Here is a 17,194-nt window from a genome sequence, read left to right on the forward strand (position 1 = left end):
TGTTGTGAAACAAATGCATGGACAGTCCTGCATGGATAAAGATGTGAAAAGTCAAGTTGTGAGGGATAAAGAACATGAACTGGTTGTGCCCCGGTATCAGACTAGTAGAAATATTCACTGTCCAATGTGACATCTCCTCCGGTCGACAGTAAATAAATAGGATTGAGAATGTCACAACTGTCACGAGGGGACATGGAGGATTTGTCAGTGTCATTTCAATCCCTCCTCAGCAAATCAGGTACAACAGCTTCGGAATGACTCCTTATCGTCTTGCTTTTGGGAAGGGAGAGCGGGAATGGGGGAGGGTGTGTGAAGAGCGGGACACATACTGTCAAAACATTCTAGGCTGTGTGTTTGAGAAGGTGCAGGTGGGTGGAGGTGGTGGTGACATATTACCCCTACCACTGCTAAGTCATTCAAGTCATTTTGTCATTGACTCATACAGTCAAGATTACTCTCATACTAGTTCAGTGCTGAGGCCAGAACTGTAGAAATAATTAAGAAATGCATCTTTCTTGTCCTGACAGGGTTTCCATTCTTTGGATTTTTCCAATCATATTCACTAATGATCTCTTTTGAGAAGGGGAAGGATTAATGATGATGAGGAAGAATGTATTTCTGGCTGTGCCCCAATATCTTCCACTAACTTTGCCCCCTCCCATCCTTTCTTTGGAGAATACTGGTAGAAGAATGGATAGATATCACTGCTCTCACCTAACAAACCTTGTCCGATCAGTGAAGGACAGGAAACAAGAAAATGAAACTTTTGAAATCTACTGGAACAAGTAGCGATAGTCTGCCAACATTTCCCTCTCCTCCAGTACCATCAGGAAGAGCAGCCACCTCTGCATGCAAACGCCACAAGGAGAGACAGACTGAGGGAGGTCCAGTGATTTTCATTAAGATAGACTCGGAGCGCTTGTCTTATTACTGGGCCATTAGGCTCTCTATCGCTAACAGCTTGGCTCTAATAGGGAGCAGGGGAGGCAGGCAGAAGGTAATTGCGGTTGGACTGACCACACAGGTGTCGAGTCCCCTCACTCCCTGATTGGCTAATTAACACATTGTCAATCAACCCCCCGAGGTGTTTCCGCAGATGAAAAGTAGTTAAAAGGTGAGAGAAGGTTTTAATGAATGCTGAAACTTTTTTTCATTATGCACTATTTTGTCATATTATTGACCGATAAAATAACAGTGACTTGTCTTCTAAAGTATGGTGCATTTTAGGGTAATATTTGTTTGGTATTGAGGCAACTAATTATTTAGTGATTTTACTTCATTTTTGTTGAATGTAAGGTGGGAATTCATTCGTTTCAGATTCCACACTGCTCTTTCAGAAGCCACGGGACAATGTGTTTCTAAATCAAGTGTCAACTGGCTCCATCCAGGGGCATGCTGCTGTGCAAATCAAATACATTTCTGAAAGTGTGGTTTATACTGCTGCTGTATTCCTGCAGGGAGGTGAATGAGTGGACTACCAGATGGATCATGGAGGTTGGGCAGTAAACAAGTACTGGGGATGAGGAAAAAGTAGGGAGAGCTCCAGCATAGTGGAGCCTCTAACACGTAAACAAAGAGTTTAAACCCTCATCATGTGAAGGGGAGAGGCGAGCGATCAAAGACAGAGCCCTGCGTGGTGATGAGCCAGCCTCTTATCTATGCTCAGCAAAGTTTCCATCGATCTCTCCCCTCCCCGGCACCCATTCTCAAGTGTGCATCCATCAGCTTGTTGGTCCAAACATTACCATTCTGCCCTAACCCGGGAGCTTCATCGATCCGCCGTGCCATCAGACCAGGGATCAGTCAACGCGAGGCACTTTTGTGTTTCCTAATGAATTAAATAAACAGGGGGTGGGTGGATGAGGGAAGTGCTGCATGGCAGGTGGATGACTGCTAGGGTAAGGGGCTAACAGGAGCATTACGTCTAAGTCACAGGGGATTGTCTGCAACAGGGGAGTGATTTGAAAGATACCGAATACCATTGGAGTCCAAATTTGGAATAAACAAAATGTACAATATCCATTGTTAAAGGCCCAGTGAGGTCAAAAATGATATTTCCTGTGTTTTATGTAGATACACTATATACAGTGCCTTCGGAAGGTATTCAGACCTCTTGACTTTTTTTCAACATTTTGTTACATTACAGCTTTATTCTAAAATTGAATAAATCATATTTTTCCCTAATCAATCTACACGCAGTAGTCCATAATGAAGAAGCAAAAACATATTTTTTAGAAACTGAAATATCACATTTACATAAGTATTCAGACACTTTAGTACTTTGTTGAAGCACCTTTGGCAGCGAATATTCTTGGGTATGATGCTACAAGTTCGGCACACCTGTATTTGGGGAGTTTCTCCCATTCTTCTCTGCAGATCCTCTCAAGCTATGTCAGGTTGGATGGGGAGCGTTACTGCACAGCTACTTTCAGGTCTCTCCAGAGCTGTTCGATCATGTTCATGTCCGGGCCCTGGCTGGGCCACTCAAGGACATTCAGAAACTTGTCCCAAAGCCACTCCTGAGTTGTCTTGGCTGTGTGCTTAGGGTCGTTGTCCTGTTGGCTTTGCCCCAGTCTGAGGCCCTGAGTGCTTTGGAGCAGGTTTTCATCAAGGATCTCTCTGTACTTTGCTTCGTTCATCTTTTCCTCAATCTGACTAATCTCCCAGTCACTGCCGCTGAAAAACCTCCACACAGCATGATGCTGCCACCACCATGCTTCATCCTGAGGATGGTGCCAGGTTTCCTCCAGATGTGATGCTTGGCATTCAGGGCCAAAGAGTTCCATCTTGGTTTCATCAGACCAGAGAATCTTGTTTCTCATGGTCTGAGAGTCTCCAAGCAGGCTATCATGTGCCTTTTACTGAGGAGTGGCTTCCATCTGGCCACTCTACCATAAAGTCCTAATTGGTGGAGTGCTGCAGAGATGGTTGTCCTTCTGGAAGGTTCTCCCATCTCCACAGAGGAACTAGAGCTGTCAGAGTGACCATCGGGTTCGTGGTCACCTCCCTGACAAAGGCCATTCTCCCACAATTGCTTAGTTTGGCCGGTCGGCCAGCTCTAGGAAGAGTCTTTGTGGTTCCAAACTTCTTCCATTTAAGAATGATAGAGGCCGTTGTGTTCTTGGGGACCTTCAATGCTGCAGAATTGTTTTGGTACCGTTCCCCAGATCTGTGCCTCGACACAATCCTGTCTCGGAGATCTACGGACAATTCCTTCGACATCATGGCTTGGTTTTTGCTCTGAAATGCATTGTGAACTGTGGGACCTTATATAGACAGGTGTGTGCCTTTCCAAATCATGTCCAATCAATTGAATTTACCACAGGTGGACTCCAATCAAGTTGCAAACAGGATGCACCTGAGCTCAATTTTGAGTCTCATAGTAAAGGGTCTGAATACTTATGTAAATAAGGTATTTTATGTTTTGTTTTTATAATAAAATAAAAAAATCTAAAAACCTGTTTTCGCTTTGTCATTATGAGGTATTGTGTGTAGATTGCTGATGATTTTTTTTATTTAGTCCATTTTAGAATAAGGCTGTAATGTAACAAAATGTGAAAAAAGTCAAGGTGTCTGAATAATTTCCCGAAGGCACTATGCACAAAAGTATGTGGACACCCCTTCAAATGAGTGGATTTGGCTTTTTCAGCCACACCCGCTGCTGACGGGTGTACAAAATCAAGCACACAGCCATGCAATCTCCATAGACAAACATTGGCAGTAGAATGGCATTACTGAAGAGCTCAGTGACTTTCAACGTGGCACCATAACTATCCAGTTTAAAACTGCTTCTGGAAGCAACGTCAGCGCAAGAACTGTTCGTTGGGAGCTTCATGAAATGGGTTTCCATGGCCGAGCAGCCGCACACAAGCCTAAGATCACCATGCACAATGCCAAGCATCGGCTGGAGTTGTGTAAAGCTCACCGCCATTGGACTCTGGAGCAGTGGAAACAAATTCTCTGGGATGATGAATCACGCTTCACCATCTGGCAGTCCAATGGACAAATCTGGGTTTGGCGGATGCCAGGAGAATGCTACCTGCCCGAATGCATAGTCAAGTTTGGTGGAGGAAGTATAATGGTCTGTTGCTGTTTTTCATGGTTCGGGCAAGGCCCCTTAGATCGAGTGGAGGGAAATCTTAATGCTTCAGCTTACAATGAAATTCTAGACAGTTCTGGGCATTTTAATGGGAAACAATCACGGTAAAGTACTTAATTGTTACCCAGAAATGATTTGATATTGAGATAAAAACAGATGCATGAGAACTTTAAAAATATATATATTAGAAATAACAAACATATTTTAAGGCTCAGCAAAGTGCATCCAGAAGTGAAATTTCAAGAAAAGATGTGTGACTGTTTGGCATATTATTTTCTACTTTGATACTGTACACAGATTTCCTTATCTGAAGTTCATTCTATCTACAAAATATACACATTCAAATTCTGTTGTTTGTTAGCTTAGGGATTGTCTCTGCCTTTCCTTCCACTGTTGTTTAGATAAAAAGAGCTTAAAAAGATTATCTCCGGGGCCCGCAAGTCATTATCATTAATCTGCATATTGACTGCTTTGTCCTGGTGGTTTCAAGTTCAGTAGAGGACTTAACAGAGGGATAACATACATGTTTCCTTACCACTTCCCCTTCACTCCCTCTGGTAAGGACCAATCCCATTTAATGGACCAGTCTCTACTGAAAGAGTTTCAGTAAAATACAGTTTAAAGGGTTAACAATGTTTAGCCTGTGTTGTTCTTTCTCAGATCTCTGATGCAAGTCCATGCTCAGATGTGACCGTAGATAACACCCTATATAACAGATCAAATCCAAACCGCCTACAGCAGAGGACCTTCAAAAATAGACACATTCCCCACACTATAATTTTACAAAACACAAACCACCAAAGTGATGTCCTCAACATTTCATCCCCCGGATGGCGAGTGTACCTGCTTTACAGCGTATACCTTTGTGCTCTGACCAATTAAGTGGGCAGCCTCAGTTTGAAAAACAATGTTTTTGTTTCCATTACAAACTGATCATTAGTGTGTAATTACTCCTCCATTGTGATCTCTCATTGCTAAGAGCAGCGGTGATAATAGCATTAAACCTCAAATCCATGGATGGCTGTGTGTGTGATTACTTTCTTCGGGGTATGTTATCACAATATTGCTCTAGCAGTGATCCAGTACATTCTTTGAACTGAGTGCTATAAGTCTGAATGACCCTTGGAGCCCATCAGCTCTGCTCTGGGGTCAGTAGTACTGGTAACCACCTCACAGTGCTCGATCGATAACCCTCGGCAAGGAAAGGCTTAAGAGTATCAACTCTGCCTTGACCAAATCCCTGTCAACAGCCATGACACTTCTGACACTTGTGAAGTGGAAATGTAAACACATAGGCACATAGGTGGCGGCAGGTAGCCTAGCGGTTAAGAGCCGACTAGTTGAAAATCTGTTGATGTGCCCTTGAGCAAGGCACTTAACCCTAATTGCTCCTGTAAGTCGCTCTGAATCAGAGTGCCTGCTAAATTACTTAAATGTAAATAGGTTATGACTGACGTGAGGGGGATTTTGTCCATCAATCCACCTCCGTGTCATTTGTTTTCCTGTGCTGTCAAACACAGCAAAGGAAAAAGCGCTGATAATTGATAGAGTTTCATTTGACTATGAAGATGAAAAACCATACATCTATATAAACTATGACAATTTATACTATATTGCTGCTTAGGTTGGTGTATCAACATTGGGTATGTTGTATTGATGATCTGCCTGTTATGTTTGAGGCATAACTCTGAGGTATTCTTCACTCAGTTTTTATGGGGCATTGAAACTCCTTTCTGTGGAGTCTGAACGGTTGGTCTTGACAAATGGTTACCATTTTTTGTCAGGTTAGGCACAGTTCCCCCCTCTCGTCCACCAAGGCGTCATAAGCTTCTCACTCCCGTCATTTTAATTGAAGCAGACAGAGACAGCTACTGTAATTACACGGAGATAATCTTCCCATCTGACTAATTACATTTCTCATTAGAGTCCAATAATGCTCATTAGATTAACTTTCTCATGGAGAAATTAAGAAATAATCGGACAGAGGCGAGCTCATTGGATTCTTGTGTTGGACAAGCAGGAACAGCACTGCTGGGAGCCTGCTGAATAGTCAATTTATTGACCAGAGAAAAGAGATTTGATATAAAATCTTAGGATTTTGATACCATTATACTAAAATAGTTCATTTCAGCAGTCTTATTTTTCATCTAGGCTATTCTCACACTAACATGTCCATGTGGGACCTTCTATATCTACTCTGCGAGACATGACCACCAGTGCTTCAGAGTCCTCTTTGTTTGCTTGGATGAGGAGAAAGAGAGCTGCTATTGGGAATCACACTTCAGGAATGGGAAAATGTGTTTGCCTGAATAGCAATCCCACTGGGCAAAAACTGCTTGAATCAGCGTTGTTTCCACGTCATTTCAACCTCAAAAATCTATGCGATGAAGTTGAATCGACATAGAAAGCTAATAGGATTTGCATAAAGTCATCAATGTAAGGGCATTTTGTACTTTTTTTTACTTTTAAACTAAATCCAATGACATGGTGAAATGTTTTATTGATTTCAAGTTGAATTCACGTTAGTTGACAACTCAACCAAATGTAAATTAAAACTAGACGTTTAACTGACTGAAGTCTGTGCCCAGTGGGATGCATTTGCATTTAGCGGGAAGAAGGTTAATAACATGCAGGCCGTGTTGTGACTGAAATGACAGGCAAGGCAAGAACATACTGATCCTGTACTCTCAACAGTGTGGTGTGATCCAAAGACAGGGTGAAGTGACTTCAGCTGTGTAACGCGGCAGTGATGACATTCTCTCAACACTCGTGCTACGACTGACAACCCCCAAGGCTTAAAATAAGTCTGCTCATCTGTTCGCCTCCTCCCTGGGTACAGCTGTTGCCGTTTGTTTGTGTGTTTGTATGTGTGTGTGTATGTTAAGGTGTCAGCATACTTCTGTTCGGCTGGCGCCTAGATGAACCCAACGAGTGTGCCCTTAAAAGACCTTCAATTGAAAAACGAGAAAAAGCGGCAATAGTACTGTTTGTCCATTTAGAGACGCCATAGCCAGTATACACTTCCTCAAAATAGTCCAAATTAATCTAAAATAACTCAAGAAATCTCTCGTTAATTCTGTCTTTGTTGCCGAAGAGATCTTAGTCACACTATTTTACATCTAACTAAGATGTTTGGTGCAGCATTTTTCAAAGAAAGAATTTGCATGAAAACAAGTCGTCTCTCGTTGAATGACAAGAAAGATCACTCTGTCAAACTGGAGACTGTGCAGAAAAGTTATGAATGATCAATTACAGCTGTATCCCAGTGGTATCCCCAAGTGCCAAACAATGCATGCAGCACTAAGGTATCTAAACCACCTTGATGTTTTGTAACTATAAATTGAATAGTTTGGCATCTCTCTTGTGAATCACACTTTATTTACCTCCTGTCAAACATTTGCTGATCAATCCAGAGATGTCAGTGATTAATCAAAGGACTTGGCCATACAGCATGTTTTCCCCATCCCAGAGGGAACCAATATCCTGCTTCCTGTCCGTTCTGAAAATGCCCAGCACTATCCCCCTAGCTCAGTGGCTGCTTATGGGCCTTTTAGGTGCCCGCTTTGGAGCCAGCGTTGATGGAACAGTGATTGATGCCCCTGGTCTGTGTGGAGCCGATAGGGAACACCATGGCCCCCTGGGGCTGAGTGCTGGGATGGTGAAGAATGTGCAATGGAGGGCTGCTAGGTGGTCTGCTGTCACCTACCACACTGATATCAATAGACACAGAGGAAATAGTACCTGCTGTGGGGGAACATATACTACGGCAGATGCCAAAGGTGAAAAATTGTGGCCAAATTGTTCCGCAGCTATCCAAGGTGCTCTGAAGACAAATGTACCACATATATCTATGTTGTTCGGTCGGTCAGTATCTTTGGTTGCCTGGACAGGTAATATTAACATGTGACAACATTCTAAAAGCTTAGAAGACGTATGACATACAAGCTGAAAGACTATAAAACAACGATGAAAAAATAAACCCATTAGCTTGTCATTTAATTATTTTACTCTTCAGACAATATATTAGACTTGCAAATCTGATATTTTTACTCACAATGTTACTCGAGTATTCAATAACAAATGGTTAAAGCTGCCTAACTGACAAATGTATGGAAGATTGTTTCTTAGTGAACCCTTCTAGAGGGAATCACCATAGGAAAAAGACATCTTGGGTAAAGGGTATTCTATTTCAAGCTACATTTGTCTTGTAATGCTATGGAAATACTCTTCTCTCAGCATGTGATGCACCACTCCAACCGTTCCTGTCAACACAGGCCATCAGCTTAGATATGCCCCCCCCCCTTCGGTGTGGCCTGGAAAGGAACTCGTTTCTGATAGATCTAACCGTTATGTAATGGTTCACCAACCCCTATTTTTATGAGGCGTGGTACCTTTTCAAAGCGCCAAGTAACACCAGCCCTGTTTTAAACTTTTGTGAGGTCAGATGTTTCCTACTGAGACACCTGCTGGATCCTGTGGTGTCTTCACTGATATTTTCAACCTCTCCCTGACCCAGTCTGTAATACCGACACGTTTCAAGCAGGCCACCATAGTCCCTGTGCCCAAGAAGGCCAAGGTAACCTGTCTAAATGACTATCATCCTGTAGCACTCACATCTGTAGCCATTAAATACTTTGAAACGCTGGTCATGGCTCACAGATCCACATATGATGCAATCTCTATAGCACTCCATACTGCCCATTCACATTGGACAAAAGGAACACCTACATGAGAATGCTGTTTATTGACTACAGCTCAGCGTTCAACATATAGTCCTCCAAGCTCATCACAAAGCTAAGGACCCTGGGACTGAACACCTCCCTCTGCAACTTTAGCCGACTTCCTGTCAGGCCGCCCCCAGGTGGTGAGGGTAGGCAACAACACATCCGTCACGCTGACCCTCAACACGGAGGCCCCTCAGTGGTGCATGCTTACTGCCTTCCTGTACTCCCTGTTCACCCACGACTGTGTGGCCAAGCACAACTCCAACACCATCATTAAGTTTGCTGACAAAACAACAGTGATAGGCCTGAACACTGAGGACGATGAGACAGCCTATAGGGAGGTCAGAGACCTGGCCGTGTGGTGCCAGGACAACAACATCTATCTCAACGTCAGCAGGACAAAGGAGATGATCGTGGACTCCAGCCCTCACATCGACAGGGCTGGAGTGGAGTGGGTCAAGAGCTTCAAGTTCCTCAGTGTCCACATCACTAAGTATCTATCATGGTCCAAACACACCAACACAGTCTTGAAGAGGTCACGACAACGCCTCTTCCCCCTAAGGAGGCTGAAAAGATTTGGCATGGCATTCAGATCCTCTAACTGTTCTACAGCTGCACCATTGAGAGCATCTTGACTGGCTGCATCACCGCTTGGTATGGCAACTGCTTGGCATCCGACCGCAAGACGCTAGAGGGTAGTACAGTGCCATGCAAAAGTATTCACCCCCTTGGCATTTTTCCTATTTTGTTTCATTACAACCTGTAATTTAAATAGATTTTTATTTGGATTTCATGTAATTGACATATACAAAATAGTCCAGATTGTGGAAGTGAAATGAAAAAAACTTGTTTAAAACAAGTAAAAACGGAAAAGTGGTAAGTGCATATCACCCCCTTTGCTATGAAGCCCCTAAATAAGATCTGGTGCAACCAATTACCTTGAGAAGTTACATAATTAGTTAAATAAAGTCCACCTGTGTGCAATCTAAGTGTCACATGATCTGTCACATGATCTCAGTATATATACACCTGTTCTGAAAGGCCCCAGAGTCTGCAACACCACTAAGCAATGGGCACTACCAAGCAAGCGGCACCATGAAGACCAAGGAGCTCTCCAAACAGGTCAGGGACAAAGTTGTGGAGAAGTACTGATCAGGGTTGGGTTATAAAAAAATATGCGAAACTTTGAACATCCCACAGAGCACCATTAAATCCATTATTAAAAAATGGAAAGAATATGGCATCACAACAAACCTGCCAAGAGAGGGCTGCCCACCAAAACTCACGGACCAGGCAAGGAGGGCATTAATCAGAGAGGCAACAAAGAGAACAAAGATAACCCTGAAGGAGCTGAAAAGCTCCACAGCAGAGATTGGAGTATCTGTCCATAGGACCACTTTAAGCCGTACACTCCACAGAGCTGGGCTTTACGGAAGAGTGGCCAGAAAAAAGCCATTGCTTAAAGAAAATAATGAGCAAACACGTTTGGTGTTCGCCTAAAGGCCTGTGGGAGACTCCCCAAACATACAGAAGAAGGTACTCGGGTCAGATGAGACGAAAATTGAGCTTTTTGGACATCTAGGAAAATGCTATGTCTGGCGCAAACCCAACACCTCTCATCACCCCGAGACCACCATCCCCACAGTGAAGCATGGTGGTGGCAGCATCATGCTGTGGGGATGTTTTTCATCAGCAGGGACTGGGAAACTGGTCAGAATTGAAGGAATGATGGATGGCGCTAAATACAGGGAAATTCTTGAGGGAAACCTGTTTCAGTCTTCCAGAGATGTAAGACTGGGACGGAGGTTTACCTTCCAGCAGGACAATGACCCAAAGAATACTGCTAAAGCAACACTCGAGTGGTTTAAGGGTAAACATTTAAATGTCTTGGAATGGCCTAGTCAAAGCCCAGACCTCAATCCAATTGAGAATCTGTGGTATGACTTGCTGTACACCAGCGGAACCCATCCAACTTGAAGGAGCTGGAACAGTTTTACCTTGAAGACTGGGCAAAATCCCAGTGGCTAGATGTGCCAAGCTTATAGAGACATACCCCAAGAGACTTGCAGCTGTAATTGCTGCAAAAGGTGGCTCTACAAAGTATTGACTTTGGGGGGGTGAATAGTTATGCACGCTCAACTTTTCTGTTTTTTGTCTTATTTCTTTTTTGTTTCACAATAAAAAAGATTTTCCATCTTCAAAGTGGTAGGCATGTTGTGTATATCAAATGATACAAACCTCCCCAAAATATATTTTAATTCCAGGTTGTATGGCAACAAAATAGGAAAAATGCCACCGGGGGTGAATACTTTCGCAAGCCACTGTACGTACGGCCCAGTACATCACTGGGGCCGAGCTCCCTGCCATCCAGGACCTCTATATCAGGCGGTATCAGAGGAAGGCCCTAAAAATGTTCCGAATCCAGCCACCCAAGTCATAGACTGTTCTCTCTGCTACCGCACGGCATGCTGTACCGACGCACCAAGTTTGGAACCAACAGGACCCTGAACAGCTTCTACCCCCAAGTTTTAAGACTGCTAAATAGTTAGTTAGTTAGTTAACCAACTAGCTACTCGGCCTATCTGCATTGACCCGTTTTGCACTAACTGTTTTGACTTATCACAGACACTGCTGCTACTGTTTATTATCTGTCACTTTATTCCTAGTTATATGTACATATCTACCTCAATTACCTCGCACCCCTGTACATCGACGCAGTACTGGTACTCCTTGTATATAGACAAGTTATTACCTCGTACCCCTGCACATTGACTCAGTACTGGTACCCCTTGTATAAAGCCAAGGTATCATTACTCATTATGTATCTATTATTACTTTTATTATTATGTGTTTTACTTTTCTATTATTTCTCAATTTTCTTTCTCTCTGCATTGTTGGGAAGGTCCATAAGTAAGCATTTCACTGTTAGTCCACACGTTATTTTACAAAGCATGTGACGAATAACATTTTATTTCATTATATTTTTTAATAATTGCTGATGATTTGTATAAAGTTCAATTTTCTCAACTGTTTTGTGTCTTTCCACAGCCAGAATCGTTTAAACTATGGCCAAATTACTCACATTGCCTCAAATTGCTCTCCTTCCATTGAAAATGAATTACTTCCAGCACTTCATAGCCTTCTATTACTTCTGATGAAAATGGAGGGGCGGACACATCATACCAGATAAACATGCACAGTGAACCATTTCAAATGGCACCCAACTGATTCTTCTGATTTCCTAATTTAAAGAGGAAAGCACAATTTTCAACCACAAAAAAACATAATGGAGTATGTTACATCTGTCTCAGCGCATCTCATTGCCATTACAGATAAAGTGATGGAGATTAGAAAAAGGCAAGAGAGTGCCAGTATTTACCTACATAAACCTGTACTCAAACATTCCATCACAGATAAGGGGGACATCGTCATAAAATGCTCAGTAGTTATGTCGCAACTGCTGATTTATATGAGCAGACATTGGGAATGCAGATAACCTTGTCTTTGCAGTGGATCAAGGGCTGTCAAGGTAATGCTCTGCCCACTGAGAGCAGACTGTTGGTGACACTATCTTATCACATTCTTTCTTTATTCCCCAATTGCAATGTTGCTTAACACTGCAAATGAATCTACACACCGTCTTCTCTTTCTGTTGCATGGGGTAAGCAATGTGAAACAGAATACTAGGGAGGTGTGCCTATTCTTGCTGCATGGCATTTACATGAAGATGAGCTCCAGGGTTTCTTGTCAGACATCTCCTTCCTCACCTCACCACATCTTACCTTTTCTCCCTGATTTCTCTGGAAGACATGAGTGCATGGTTAAAGATGAAGGCTGAACAAAAGTGTATGTGAGAAAATTTGAAGCCGAGTCGTATTACCTCGTAATCCTTCCAAAATGAGTTGTTCATGACGAAGGGTGTTACACCGTTAATCTTCCCCCTAAATCCTTCACCCCGATGTCTCCTCAACTTAATCCGCGTCTACCCTCACCATTCCTTATCTTTACCTGGACACTTGTTACCTTTCGTTGTGACACATATCCCTCCACAATGCACCAAATAATGCGGCACTCAGAGAGGCGAGTGTCTGTTGGAGAGATAAGATTTTTTTTTAAACTAAGTGTTATTCCAGCTATTCTTACCGAGCAGGTGCCTCCTGTTATAGAGCCCCCGTTATAGAGCCCCCGTTATAGAGCCCCAAGTATCAAATCTAATTCAGCGGAGAAACACACTAAGCCCTGTCACTCAACACTGGCTGCCCTTGAAGGAGAGGAATGGTGATGAGAGAAAATAGTATCTCTGGACTAAGGATGAAGCCTTGTCGACCAAATCATGCAGGACCACAGCACTCCCTCTATTCTCACAACAGGATAATTATGCTAACAATAACAAGGAGTACACAATGGAGAAAATGAATGACTTAGACAGCCATGCTAATATACATCCACATATGCATGCGATTTGTTCACACATGCGTATACAGACACAGGCATGCATGTGTGACTTCCACATACATAAACGTATTAAAACTCATTACACACACACACTCACACGCTCACACACACAAAGTAGAGTCTACACCCTGTTGGCATTAAGACTTCTCTGTGTGTTTGCCATTAGCACAGAGATCTGTGCTTTGCTACTCAGGGGACTAGCTACTCCAGAGGCGTCAGAGGCATAATTGTGTGCAATGAAAATAGTGTTTATTTATGAGCCGGACATTGCTAATTATCTTCATTGCATAACTAATTATTTCTTACTTCAAAGGCATTTCCAGTGAGACTGAGTCTCTTGGTCGCTGAGGCGGACTGACTCATGACTCTGAAGATATTTATGGCTAATTGGTAGATAATGATGCTCCTTTCGGGAGGGGGTTTGTTCAGCGGTCTCCCAAAAAAAGTTAGATAAAACAAGTACACACACACATTTTACACACACACACACACACACACACACACACACACACATTCATAGTAAGGAATAAATAAACATTCTAATTGGGGTTGGGGTCAATGAAAATGTTCCTCATTGTTGAATTGAAATGAATAGACCTAATTCACGCCGCGGTCATGGTCATAATCCAGACTAGTGAGGGTTAGTGAAGCGGAAGTACTCCATTAAAGACAACGGAAAATCATGTCAAAACTGTTTATGTTATTTGCCTGCCAACCTAAACAGAGTATGATTAAGCTGATTAGCATAGGAGAAAGTACATCAAAGACATTGATAAGCAGTTGTCGATCAACTCATAGACACAGTCATAAATCACACTTAAAAGATATACTATGCAGGAATTGCTCTGCCATTTTCTGGTTGCTCAAATTCTAATACTTCACCTAATTTCAGTTTATGTGACAAAACAAACAAGTATAGTGTAGAGAATATTTGTACCATCAAAACTGCTGTGAAATATATTTTCCATAACCAAAGATATTGTATTTTCAGCTGTCTGAAGCTGGTGTACAAAACCAAGAGTAAAATACACAAACGTGAAACTTAAGAACGGGAAGCACAGAAATAGTGCACACAGAACAGATTTATCGCTTCTTAGACCTGCTTTCAATGAGAATGACAGATCTATAACACACTTTTCTATGTTAATTTGGTTGCGGCTTTAAAAGATAAATATTATAGATAAATATTATTTGGCTTTTTAACTTTTCAGATCACTCTGGTGCAGTATTTATAAAACCAAATTGAGTGAAAAAGCTAAACGATCAAATTATCATGTGCCTCAATGTAGTTGTACATTTTAAAAGCATGGTACATTGACAATATGAATGCATATTGTAAATTGTAAATTCATTATTTAGTTGATTTCTACTTAGAAACCTAACATTTGGCAAGGGAGTAGCCCTACATCATAAATGTGTACTATAAATTAATTAATTCATGCTATTTTCTGCTCCTCCATCTCAAGAGAATGTGTCTACTGAGGTTAAACAAGGAATTATAAATGTACAAATTTAGTAACTTAGTTCAGTGATTTTGAACACGTTAAGTCAAAACTTTATTTCTCTGTGCATGTGCTCCCACCATTGGCCTCTGCACTTAGCTACAATTTCCTTGTGTAGCACTGCCCCTCAGCTGACATTAAGAAACACTGCATGTTCAATCCCTGACAATAGTTTTTTTAAGTCTTTTGACAGCTTTTGACCTATTCAACGATGGGGGTACAAAATCCATTTTAGGACATCCTCAGTTGTAAGTCATGGCTTTCAGTATCACCTGAAAAAGTGTCCTCCTCATCCCTAAAGGCAATTAGCTGGAACAGACTCATCTCTGCCCAAACAACCTTGTGTCCCGAACCTTGGCTTGACGCTATAGGGAATCAGTAAAATAGGAGTCACTCATCAGACCAAATTGCTTCTCATAGCAACTGTAATTACATGCAAAGCTCTACCTACCTCAGTAGAAGCACATAGCACTCCTACACTCACTCTAGGCTTACACGTCACATTCCTTCCACTTATTTAACAGTAGCCTTGTTTGAGGCTGGTTAGCAGCATGCGGCATTGTTTTGTTTGTTGTTTAAAACATCAGCTAATGAAATATGTAAGTAGGCTTGGCTTGTGCGAGCCAGAACGGCTCCTAGGGAAGGAGCCTATCTCCTGTTTCTGTAGCGTGAGGCAGCTAGATGTACAAGTACACCCCCTAGACAGGACGCTGGTGTATGGCAGGGCCATACCACCCCAATCTATATCCTTATTGCTAAGTGCTAAGCAGAGACACATCAGGCCCCATTTTTACAGTCTTTGGTATGACTCAGCCAGGGATTGAACTCACAACCTTGCAATCTCAAGGCGGACACTCTAACCATAAGGTCACTGAGTTGGTAAACTCTAATGATGAAATATTGCGCCTGATCAACTCTAAATATTCATTTAATCCTTCAAATACATTTGTTTTATAATCCAGCATTTACTTGAAACTTGTCTTTGTGTTTCTGAGTTGTCCAGGACCGTGTGGTGGTATCGAGCTGCAGCACAGCGATAAAGGACGCAATATTGGACAGCACCATTGAGGTCATCTTCATTTTGAAGTAGTCAATGTTCTTCTTCTACTACTTCTATGAGTAAACAAACTGAAAGGGAGCATACTGCCACCGGGGAGGTATAAAGCCAAGGTTGGCGATTTACTGCCACCTACAGTTATGGAATGTTTGCTCACGAATATAATTAATTGGCTGATTGGTGACCTGGATGTAATTATGTGATCCTTCCTTAACCCATAGGAAGTCCCATCCAGTTGACTACTTCAAAATGGTGAAAGTCCTCAATGGCGCTGCACATGCTAAAATGGGCTTTTGGGCACTAGAGTCATCTATCTATCTCTATGAGTTGTAGGTGCTAGGAGGCTTTTCTGAGAATTTTATGTGCCTGATTGAATGCTTTTTTTTACTGTGCAGACTCTACTTTGTCCTTGGAAGGTGGTGGTATAGGCTTATTTGTGTTTTGCCAGTGATAAAAGTGTGAGTGTTAAAATCTCATAATTTCTATATTGAATAATGAATATGAAATATTTAAAATGTAAAAGATCATTAAAGATTAATTCTGTAAATGTTCATGTTTAAAATATGTAGTGGTGCAGCTAATGCTGCATTCGTCACCACGTGGGAGGTGGGAATGTACTAGTTGTGAAGTGGTAAATATCCGTTGGATGTATTCACGTGCTTTGAACTTGTTGAGAGATTGGCTAATGGCGAACAAGATACGTAAACAATAAACTACAAGTATAGCTATGATGAATGTAAACAAATGATAGTGTTCAAAAACTATATTAACAGATTCCTTTATATAAAGAATATTTTGTGGTTGCATTTAACTGCAGAAAAGTCACTTCCTTGGTAGGTGATGTAAGAGGTCAGCATGTGGGAGAAGTAGGAGCTCAGGATGATAGTTTCCCACTAGGAATTACCAGTTGGAGGGCCGTCAAGTGGATTTATGTGTTCATTCCCACTTCCCACTTGGTTACGAACACAGCATTATTACCTACCTTTGGTATCTTCCAGGTATGGGCAGGGCTATCTGGCAAGGTTATGAAAGTCAGTTTGGGCCAGTGTTATCTTCTCACTATCTGGTGAGTTAGCCTTTCGTTATTTAAAGCAGCTGTCGATGTAGCTTTGTTTTTAGTTAATCACTTAATTTTGTTTTACAATGTTTTTGTATTTCGGTCTTTGGGAGCCTTGCAAGCAAATACATAACTTGCCACGACTCCTTCCACTCTACCAACACCATCTAGCCTCCAGTGCCATACTTTCAAGATTGTGGCCTCTTTCTTACACTACTATCCAACCTTCACATATCTGTTTCATGTCACTTTTGCAGCGTGTCTTTTTGAGACATATTTTTGGTGGTTCTCTGAAGAACA

Source organism: Salvelinus alpinus, chromosome 6 (assembly GCF_045679555.1).
Source record: "Salvelinus alpinus chromosome 6, SLU_Salpinus.1, whole genome shotgun sequence".
Classification (NCBI taxonomy): Eukaryota; Metazoa; Chordata; class Actinopteri; order Salmoniformes; family Salmonidae; genus Salvelinus; species Salvelinus alpinus.